Below are 11,813 nucleotides of genomic sequence, written 5' to 3' on the forward strand. Positions count from 1 at the left end.
TCGTTAGGGCGCTGCACACTCGCTCTCTCAGCACATTCGCGCTCAGAAAGAAGCGCGCATAGTTAAAGCCGACTAACGTGGAAACAGGTGAAGAGACGAAGGTAAGCGGTACGGTTTGCTGACGTCACAGTGAAACCCAGCGTCATGGCTTTAACATTGAACAAATCCGCACAGGCTCAGAGACAGACCTCATCCTTTAACCGTGCATGAAAAATGAAGCTGAGACAGGAGCTCAGCGTCACAGCTGGAACAACATCAGCTGACATTAAAGAAAAGCAGACATTTGTTCCCTGATAGCAAAGATGGAGAGCGTGAGGGAACTACAGAGAGGAGGACACGGGCAGTGTGAGACACACAGCCTTGTGTGTCTCATACTGCCCTGTGATTACACTCCACACAGTATCATTAACACTAATGAAAAGATAAAGTAATAAGTTACTGTAGTTCTCAGTTACAGCCTCATGTTTCCTCCACGTTCGTCTCTTTCAGACATCAGCAGGAGGGAGGACGACCCCCCAGTGTGAGGACGATCCTCACCACATGAATGGGGGACAGGAGGCGCAGCTTCCAGCCCAGCTGGTAGGAAAGCCCTCCTCAACTTCTCTGTAACTATGGACTCTGCCTGTTGCCATGCGTGCAGGCGTTTCGGTCCACAGTGATGTCAGTCAGTGCTTTTTAAAGATGTGCAGGTGTGAAATCTCCTGTTTGATTGTTAAATGTTCATTCACTTTGTTTGTGATCCCAATAAATTCACTTCATAGATGAAACAGGAAAAGGGTTGGCGTAAGAAGCAAATGCTTCAGCCAGTACCTTTTGATTAGCCTTGTCTCATGCTTTCTTGCTTTGTGGTAGATCTTTGTTCTGTTTTCACTGAGATATTTGAATGCTAATCAATAAAAAAAAAACAGTTCAATGTTGCCTCTTGTTTTGGTTCTGTGCCCCCATGAAAAAACACCCAGAGCCCACCCTGGTAAATCTGGTGTGGAAACGCCACTGCTGTCAAAATGTGTCTTTAAGTATCAAATATTGTATATAAAAATGTTCCTTCCACTCATTTTCATGTCCTTTTTCTGCACACTGAAATCTCAGGCAATGCTTAAACATGAATCTGTCAGCACCTAGAAACACAAGAGCCTAGAATCACTGCTTTTTCTTCTCATGCGCTTGAATCAGTGTCAGTCATTCAGCACAGAGACTTCAAACACTTGCACAAAACAATCAAGCGGTCCTTCCAAATCTGATATTCGAGCACACGGTAATAAAAACACTGGACATGTAAAAGATAATAATCTTCTGTCTGAATCTTCACAGAAATGCAAAAATCAACACGTAGAATAGAAAAGAAAACAGCAGATTTTTGGTCGCAGAAGTGAAGAAAACGCTGTTTTCATTTTCCTACAACAATAGACAAAACACATGATTTCCATCTTTCTCATGCAAACACTCACCTACAGAAGTTGTAAACAGGCAGAGAAGAATCAAAGCCAGCAAAGCTTTCCTGCACATGTTCTCAGCAGTGACGCTGGTCAGAGCTGTGCTTCTTCCTCTTGGGTTAGTGAGCGCTCAGAGCAGCAGGACACAGGGGTACAGACCTTTATACACTTGTCCATGTGTGTGTGTTGACAGCAGTCACGTGCTCACGATGCGTCTGCCCATCACTGTCACCATGGTTGGTTTCAACATGTTCAAAATAAAGCTTCAATCAATCAATCAATGGTTACAGGTGACGCTCTGATGATCAAAGATGTCAGGTTATTGTTTCCATTCAAGACTAAAGTCAAATAAATCCACTGTATGTTTAGATAGTGTGTTAGTGTCGTTTCCATGGTAACACTGACTTATAAAAACAAAGGCGATCCATCAGATCAATAACGTGAGCTCATTTAAGTGCACATGTATGTTTGTGTATTCAGAGCATGAAGGCTGATGTACTCTGATGACTGCTGACATCTAGTGGACATTTGGTGACATTACAACAACAGTTTGTGTGAAATAAATAAAACGCAGATTTACTCTAAAAATAAAATACTACAGAACTAAATAGAACACATTAATTCACACAAAGAGGAGTCATGTGACTGTGACGACAGATGTCATTGGGTGAAAAGATCGGCGCCATCAGAACGCTGACTGATCTGCAGCCTGTGGCATGAAACAGTCATTCATCACTTAGCTCTCTGTAACCTGATGGAGTCAGTGTGTAAAAGAAGGTGATGCAAAGATCTGGATGGAGCAGATGGAGCAGAGCAGATAAAGAGCAGACGCAGAGTTTCAAAGGCGCCATCATGGCTCAATAATATCAAAATAATACAAATACTAACAAACAGGAACTCAGATGGTTCTGTTCAGCTTTGGGTTGAATGTTTTATATTTATATTACTTACAATAAATACATTTTAAGAGGTGTTGTTATCCACTGAAACTCCAGTCAGGGCTGAGCTTGGCCCCCAGTGTTTCAAGATACAAACATACGCCCCACTGTGTGCTTGATCCAACATACACACAGTGGTGAGAACAAAATAGGCACATTGAATAAATCTGATGGTCATTTTGTGTGAAAACTCCAAATGGCCTGTATAGCGCTTTACTTGGTCCTAAGGACCCCAAAGCGCTTCACACATCCAGTCATCCACCCATCCACACACACATTCACACACTGGTGATGGCAGCTACGGTGTAGCCACAGCCGCCCTGGGGCGCACTGACAGAGGCTGCCGGACACTGGCGCCACCGGGCCCTCTGACTTATATCATGTTTAACCTGAGTAGCCAAAGAGCGGGGTCTGAAAACGATGAAGCCGGGAGTCCGCTGCTCTCGCCGGCTGGAGTGACCACTGAACCCCACCCGGCTTGCTATCGAGCTGGTGGGTAACAGACGTCTCCGAAAACGTCGGCGAACTTTTGCAAATATGCAATGTCTTGATAAACCCAGCAGATATTTGAAGTTTACACAGCTACTTTCTCCCCTTAATATATGTTAAAAGTTTATTTTGTGGCCCAGAAAGATTAATAAGACTAATTTTAAAACTTAGTAGCGGCCGCCATTGTTGGCAGCTAAAATTTGGCTGGGCCGCGCTATGAATTCTGGGATATGGTGGGCCACGAAGGACACACCCGACCCATCCTTCAAATTCGGGGAAATGAAGGACGCATTTGAAGGAGTCGAGGAATCGGGACAGCCTTCGTCGCCTGGCTGTGACGTCATCGGCCTTCAAATGCGGCCTCCAGAGGATGCAGCCGACGTTTTGGGACACAGCTTGTGTGTCTTTGTTGGACAGAGTCATGTGACCTCCCAGGGACTACACATGGAAACGAGCAGTTTAGCTCAAATCTGGCAGGTTTCCATCGTCTGTTTTTGTCCTGATGTCCATGAACATGAACACTGTCCCTGTCAAACACGTCCAGATAATCTGATCCAGTGTTGTTCTTCTTCTGTGGTGTTTGTGATGGAGCAGCAGCTGCTGATCCTGATGTCCTCCACCAAGGGGGCAGCAAATTCAGCTGACTGTCATCATTTATTAAAAAGATGTAACAATGTGACATAATGCAATATAATAGTGTCAGTTACACATTGTGGGTTGCACTGTGGCCAGAATGGACATTACCTCCTGCCTAATGGAAGCTGTCAGCCATCCTGCAACCATGAATTAGATAAGCAGAAGTGAAGGGATTGTTAACAACAATTTAATAATAAAATGTAATGTGATAGTTGCACTTTATTAGCTACCCACAATCGTATGAATGATAACCATGAATGCACTGCATGCTCATAGCAAGTTCTTTAGGTTTAAAGTGAGATCCTGCTTTAAAGGGCGCTTCATCTGCTGGGAATGACATGTTTCTTCTAGTATGTAAGGCTCAGCCCATCTTACTGGGACTTACTTTTGTAGATCCACATGCTCTAAACCTGGTGCTCCATGATTGGTGCAGGCCAAGCGGAATGCGGCTCGGGCAGTGGCTGAAGCAAAAACTCGGGTGTGGGAGGAGTTCGGAGAGGCCATGGAAAAAGACTTTCGGACTGCCTCGAAGAGATTCTGGCAAACCGTCAGGCGTCTCAGGAGGGGAAAGCGGTGCTCTACCTGCACTGTGTATAGTGCTGGCGGAGCGCTGTTGACGTCGACTGAGAAAATTGTCGGGCGGTGGAAGGAATACTTCGAGGACCTCCTTAATCCCACTGACACGTCTTCCGGGGAGGAAGCAGAGTCTGGGGATGAGGGGTGTGACCCACCGATTTCCGGGGGCGAGGTCACTGAGGCAGTTAAACAACTCCTTGGTGGCAGAGCCCCTGGTGTCGATGAGGTCCGCCCCGAGTTCCTGAAGGCTCTGGACGTTGTAGGGCTGTCTTGGTTGACACATCTCTGCAATGTTGCGTGGAGATCAGGGGCAGTACCTGTGGACTGGCAGACCGGGGTGGTGGTCCCCATCTTCAAGAAGGGGGACCGGAGGGTGTGTTCCAACTACAGGGGGATCACACTCCTCAGCCTCCCCGGGAAAGTCTATGCCAGGGTGCTGGAGAGGAGGGTTCGTCCGCTAGTCGAACCTCGGATACAGGAGGAACAATGCGGTTTTCGTCCTGGTCGCGGAACACTGGACCAGCTCTTTGTCCTCTCGAGGATACTTGAGGGTACATGGGAGTTTGCCCAACCAGTCTACATGTGTTTTGTGGACCTGGAGAAGGCATTTGACCGTGTCCCTCGGGGCGTCCTGTGGGAGGTGTTGCGCGAGTATGGGGTGTCTGGCCCATTGCTATGGGCCATTCAATCCCTATACAACCGTTGCAAGAGCTTGGTTCGCATTGCCGGCAATAAGTCGGACTCGTTCCCGGTGGGTGATGGGCTCCGCCAAGGCTGCCCTTTGTCTCCGGTTCTGTTCATAATTTTTATGGACAGGATTTCTAGGCGCAGCCAAGTGGCGGAGGGCTTTCGCTTTGGTGGCCTCAGAATCTCATGTCTGATTTTTGCGGATGATGTGGTTCTGTTGGCTTCATCGGGTGAGGGCCTCCAGCTCGCACTGGAGCGGTTCGCAGCCGAGTGTAACGCAGCGGGAATGAGGATCAGCACCTCCAAATCTGAGGCCATGGTTCTCAGCCGGAAAAGGGTGGAGTGCCCACTCCGGGTCGGGGATGAGTTCCTGCCCCAAGTGGAGGAGTTCAAGTATCTCGGGGTCTTGTTCGCGAGTGATGGGAGAAGGGAGCTGGAGATCGACAGACGGATTGGGGCTGCGGCTGCAGTAATGCGGACGCTGCACCGGTCAGTCGTGGTGAAGAGGGAGCTGAGTGTAAAAGCGAAGCTCTCAATTTACCGGTCGATCTACGTCCCTACCCTCACCTATGGCCACGAGCTGTGGGTAGTGACCGAAAGAACGAGATCGCGGATACAAGCGGCGGAAATGAGCTTCCTCCGAAGGGTGGCTGGCCTCTCCCTTAGAGATAGGGTGAGAAGTTCGGCCATCCGGGAGGGGCTTAGAGTAGAGCAGCTGCTGCTCCACATCGAAAGGAGCCAGTTGAGGTGGTTCGGGCATCTGGCAAGGATGCCCCCTGGGCGCCTCCTGGGCGAGGTGTTCCAGGCATGTCCCACCGGGAGGAGGCCCCGGGGCAGACCCAGGACACGCTGGAGAGATTATATCTCTCGGCTGGCCTGGGAACGCCTTGGTATTCCCCCGGACAAGCTGGAGGAGGTGGCTGGGGAGAGGGAGGTCTGGACCTCTTTGCTTAGGCTGCTACCCCCGCGACCCGACCTCGGATAAGCGGATGAAGATGGATGGATGGATGGATGTTCATGTGAATAAAAACATGGAACATTATTGTTAAAGTGAATTGTTAAATGTTGTCATTGTTATGCTTACCATCTCTACATTGTTCCAAACTCTGTGATCAAGGCATTCCTTTATCCCCCTCCCCAGCCTCTCGAGGTTGTGGGGGGAGGCTGTAGTGTTTTATCACAAGCACATCCCATGTGAAGGTTTGTTTGATGTTTGGAGGCTTTCTGTCCTTTTTATGGCTTCACTGTGTTGTGCACGGTGAACCAATACAGGAATTGAGCCATATATTGTGTGTGGGGAGATTACCGTTTTATGACCAAGGATGTTGTTAGAAACAGTCGTGATCTGGAGGTCACACAAACGCACCCCATGACACACACACATACACACACAGTGCCTTGTCTTTGTAACCAAGGGGGGTTATGAGGGGAGGTGCTTGTGTAAACTATTGTGTAACTGTTTGTTCCAATAAAAGGCAGCGAGCGGAGGCCAGAGTCGGGGTCATTTTGTGGTAGGAGTCGAAGTGTGTTCCTGAGATACCGACGAGGCCTCCCTTGCGCAAGTAAATCGATCGACCGCTGTTGCCTTGTTTTTTTCCTTCATGGGAATAAGTCCCTAGATCAGCGGGGTCTGAGTTTAGACCCAACAATTATCTGCCTTTCTTATTATTTAATTGCAAAATGCACCCAGAATAGACCACACATTTATGAGTAACAACAATGCAATGCAGAAAACTGCAATACTGACATAACTGTGGAAGTAACAAAGTATCTCTCTTGCTTGTTTCTTTCTTTCTTGCATCTTTCTTTTAATGCTATGATCCGGCAACCCAGTCTCTGCCTTTCAGAGCTGCCGGCTATGCGTGGAGGCAGAAGTCACAGTCCTTTTTACCTGGTACTTTGCAGCTTGTTATGAAATGAAACGTGCTGCTCAACAGCCTTAACGTCATCATTTGTCCACTTGCTCTCATAAATGGAAGCAAAAGAAAATATCTTAATGCGAATGCAAAAAAAGATATATTCACTTAAAACATTTTGTATTTGGGTGCCTTTACCCTTTCTTGGTGAAGTGTTGCTGATGTTTTTGTTGTCCGGGGTGGTTGAGGCAGAACCACCCCGGACATGCCCTCCATGTTGTCCAGGGCAGCTGAGTAAAGTATGTGGCTTGGGTCCCCAGAATTCTTGGTCCTTGGGCCTTTGAAACGTAACAGTGAAATATGAGAATTAATGCACACAACAGGTTTGTTTGCTTTTTTCTTTGCATTCTAGGCAAAGTCAGCGTTGGGCAATGTTTAATTCTACATTTCATATGAATATTTTACATGTGAACATAATCTACTAATAATACTCATCAAAGTGTGATTTGGCTTAAAATCATATAGAGAATTATCGTCGTCATGCCAACCATCCCTGCTGTTCAGTTTCAGTGTAACACACACTAAAGTTGTTGGTCCTACCATGTAAGGACTTCTACTTAAACACACTCATGTCCTTGACAGCTTAAAACAATATGAGGACATGACGACTGAACACATGTAGAGTTCACGTTCCTGACTTCTAACTTGTCCTGCTGTTGTCAATAAAAGCTCTAAACCCAACACTGATGTAAAGACATCTATTTCCCCAGAAATCCAATCATGCAAACTGATCAGCGAGAGGTTAAATGGACAAAAACATGTGTACAAGAACACAAATATCAAATTTGATCTGACTAAACATCAGGTTGATGCTTAAAAGGGAAGGTTTGGACTAACAAATGATATGCCAATTTCTTTCTCCTAATGCTAACGTTGATTTTGGGAAACTTTCACTCAAAAAGATTGTTTTAATACAATTAAAAGGCATTTCATTATGCACTAGAACAGGGGTCGGCAACCTGTGGCTACGGAGCCGCATGCGTCTCTTTAGTCCTTATAGTGCGACTCCGGGTGGTTTGGGAAAATAAATGAGAAGTATTTAGCTGAAGTGTATTTTCTTTATGTTAGTTCTTTTTTAACTTGTAGTTCTACATTGGAAGATTATTGTGATATTGAAATATAAAAATACATTTATATTCTATTATTTTCTCAAAATAAGCGTCACACTCGTGGAAGCCGGTGTAGCCGCCGAAACGCCTGCATTTATGGAGACTTTCAGCCCCAGGTAGGCCAGTTATGGATCTTCGGATCCACATTATGTCAGCAGCTCCACCGTGAACTGTGTTCAAACAAACACGCTCACGCCTCACAGACGACAGCTTACAGTCCTGTAGAGATAAAGTGACTTCGTACAGCCCCGACCTGCAGACGCTGTGCGCAGAGGTTCAGGAGCAGAAGTCCCGTTGTAAACATATCACGGCAGACCCGACGATGTTTGCATGAACGCGCTTTTCAGCATCTCTTTATTGACCACTTTACACACACGGTTGCTGTGCGCACACAGCCAGCTGTAGCTTTGCAGCTCACAGCCCGACACACACCAACAACAGCAGAGAGAGCACATAAGCAACACACTGTAGTTGTTCACACAAAGCATAAAGGTAAAAACAATACACACAGTGTTATCTTCATTTTAGATGTCACAAAGTATTTGCGGCTCCCAGTGTTTTCCCGAACCCTGACCCTTTGCGTGGAAACCGGGTCCAAAAGGCTCTTTGGGTGTTAAAGGTTGCTGACCCCTGCACTAGGCCCAACTGACACATATATTTGATTCCAAATACAAAAAATAATGTGTAACCTGCTGGAAGAATGTAGGAGGTTGAGACAGGATCTCAACACTTGGTGTCTGCAACAAAAGACAACAATATGTGGGCCGATCGTGGCTCAAGAGTTGGCAGCTCGTCTTGTAATCGGAAGGTTGCCGGTTCGAGCCCCGGCTTGGACAGTCTCGGTCGTTGTGTCCTTGGGCGAGACACTTCACCCGTTGCCTACTGGTGGTGGTCAGAGGGCCCGGTGGCACCAGTGTCCGGCAGCCTCGCCTCTGTCGGTGCACCCAAGGGTGGCTGTGGCTACAAGCTTGCCATCACCAGTGGGTGGATGACTGGATGTGTAAAGCACTTTGGGGTCCTTAGGGACGAGTAAAGCGCTCTACAAATACAGGCCATGTAATGGCAGAAACATTCTCTAGTGTAAATCCTGACTAGTTCATTAACTACAGATCAGTTTCAGTGAACATTATTCACAGAGGGATCTGAGTTCCTTATACCAGACTCTACAGAAACTGTAACACTGTACAGCTCTGCGACTCAACAATATGACAACAATGTAACACACACTAGAATCATCAAATAAAGCCCCACTAACCACTAGAACTAGAACTAACTAACTAGCACTGGACACTTGCATATTAGAGATTTCTACCACCATAGGAGGCGAGATATCATCCTTGAACCAGAGCATCCAGCCCTCAATTTCGGACATAAAAAGCGACGTGGCCAGGCATGATAACACTTTGACTGAACTGCAGGACTGTGCCTCGAACCACTCTGACACCATCGCCACTCTCCAGGCCACTGTGGAGCGTTTGTCTGCGGAGGTAAAGAAGTTAGATGAGAGATGTGGAGCTCTTGAGGCACTCCAGGAGGAATAATTTAAGAACTGCAGGAATACCAGAAGGCACAGAGGGACCCAAGATGACTGAGTTGGTTCACACCTGTTGGCGGAGGCGCTATCTCTCGAGGAGAAGCCACTCATCGATCGAGCACATAGAGTGAATCGCCAGCGTCCCAAACAAAGTCATCTTCCTCGGCCCATCATCTTGAGATTGCACTACTACCACATTGGTGAGGAAATTCTGCTGAAAGCTGTAGAGAACAAGAACCTGATGTATAAGGGTTTTTAAAATAAACATCCTCCCAGATTTCCCTCCCTCTGTTGGCAAAGCTGTTAGTGACCCATGGTCTGGATGCTAATCCAGCTGTGTGTGTTTGTAATGACAGTAAATAAATGTCAGACTTACAGTTCCTGTTTTACTGCATTAAAGTGATCAGATGACTTCAGCACTTTGACATGGATGGAAGTGAAAGCAGGAAATGTCAAATGTAGCACAGCAGCAGCGTTTAACACGTCTGAGCTGGAAACAGAAACTTTGGTATGAACATCATTCATAGAACAGCTTCCAGCTTCTTTTGCTCAGCTACAGTTTGGATGGATTTGCAGATGCAACAAGACTAAAATGGTTAGGGTCAGGAGGTCGAAGGTCAGAGCTCCCGTGGGTCTGAGGGCGGCCTCACGCTGGAGAAGGATGAAGGAGTCTGACCTGAGCCAGTGTTTGACATGAACACATACGCACTGCTGTCAGTGAGCCTAACGACAGCCGTTAGCATCATTTCAGTGTTTCAGTCATAAAAACACTTCCTGTCTCTGTGGTGGTTACAGTGACATCATGCAGTTTGTGCTTTGACCTCCAGAGGGCGACAAATCAGCACAGACAGAGAGCTCCATTCAAACTTTGCTGCCATCAGTAATAATGCTTCAAATATAATCATCAGTGTTTGAGCAGCTATGATATCAGGGACAATCTAGACATGTGTGACAATACTGAACATGTCACATGACACACCTCAAACATCATGTGATCCACTCTCAGTCTGCACTTTCATTCATGACTTCAACAGGTTGAAATGAGCTTTGAAGAAACATTCAGTGAAATAAATCTTTCATGGATTCATGAGAGCAGCAGATGAACTTTGTACCAACAACATCTTCAATAACAGAGTCTGAATGAAGCTCAGGTGTTGATGCTGCTCACTGATTGGACGCTTGGTTTCAGCTCTGCTCTCAGTCTTTACTGCACAGGTGAAGGTAGAAAGTGTGACTGGATCTATAGACTGGAAACAGAGAAACATGCTGAACATTTGAAGCTTTGCAGCAGAAATGTTCATGTTACAAATACAGCAGAGCTTAACGACTTCTACTGTCGTTTTGACGAGCCATCAGGCAGCCTTCACACCTCCAACGACCCCAACAATAGAGGCACTTTGGACACTCATTCCCCCACCTCTCCCCCCTCCATAGAGCCATCACCACCTTCAAACTGTTCACCTACAACACCCCCCTCCTCACCCCACACAAAAGAGGATTTCACACCACCTCCTCCGACCACAACTCTTCATATTCATGAGGCAGATGTGAGGAAGCAGTTTAAGAATCTGAATGCTCGGAAAGCTCCCGGCCCAGACGGTGTGTCTCCTGCCACCCTCAGACACTGTGCAAACGAGCTGGCCCCAGTGTTTTCTGGCATCTTCAACTCCTCACTGCAGGCATGTCATGTGCCTGCCTGCTTCAAGTCCTCTACCATAATCCCTGTCCCCAAGAAACCTAGGATCACTGGACTAAATGACTACAGACCCGTGGCTCTGACATCTGTGGTCATGAAGTCATTTGAGCGCCTAGTTCTCTCCCATCTCAAGACCCTCACGGCCCCCCTCCTGGACCCCCTGCAGTTTGCATATAGAGCCAACAGGTCTGTAGACGACGCCATCAACATGGCCCTACACTTCATCCTGCAGCATCTGGACTCCCCAGGAACCTACGCCAGGATCCTGTTTGTGGACTTCAGCTCTGCCTTCAACACCATCCTTCCAGACCATCTCCGAGACAAGCTTTCCCAGATGAATGTGCCTGATCCCATCTGCCGGTGGATCACTGACTTCCTGACGGACAGGAAGCAGCACGTGAGGCTGGGGAAGAATGTCTCGGACTCCCGGACCATCAGCACCGGCTCCCCTCAGGGCTGTGTTCTTTCTCCTCTGCTCTTCTCCCTGTACACCAACTGCTGCACCTCCACCCACCAGTCTGTCAAGCTAATCAAGTTTGCAGATGACACCACCGTTATTGGGCTCATCTCTGACGGGGATGAGTCTGCCTACAGGAGGGAGGTTGAACGTCTGGTGTCCTGGTGCAGCCACAACAACCTGGTGCTGAATGCCCAGAAGACAGTGGAGATTATTGTGGACTTCAGGAAGCACACAGCCCCACTCCCCCCCATCATCCTGACTGACACCCCCATCACCTCTGTTGACTCATTCCGCTTCCTGGGTACCACCATCACCCAGGACCTGAAGTGGGAGCCCACC

This window comes from Astatotilapia calliptera, unplaced genomic scaffold, assembly GCF_900246225.1.
Source record: "Astatotilapia calliptera unplaced genomic scaffold, fAstCal1.2 U_scaffold_19, whole genome shotgun sequence".
In the NCBI taxonomy this organism is placed as follows: domain Eukaryota; kingdom Metazoa; phylum Chordata; class Actinopteri; order Cichliformes; family Cichlidae; genus Astatotilapia; species Astatotilapia calliptera.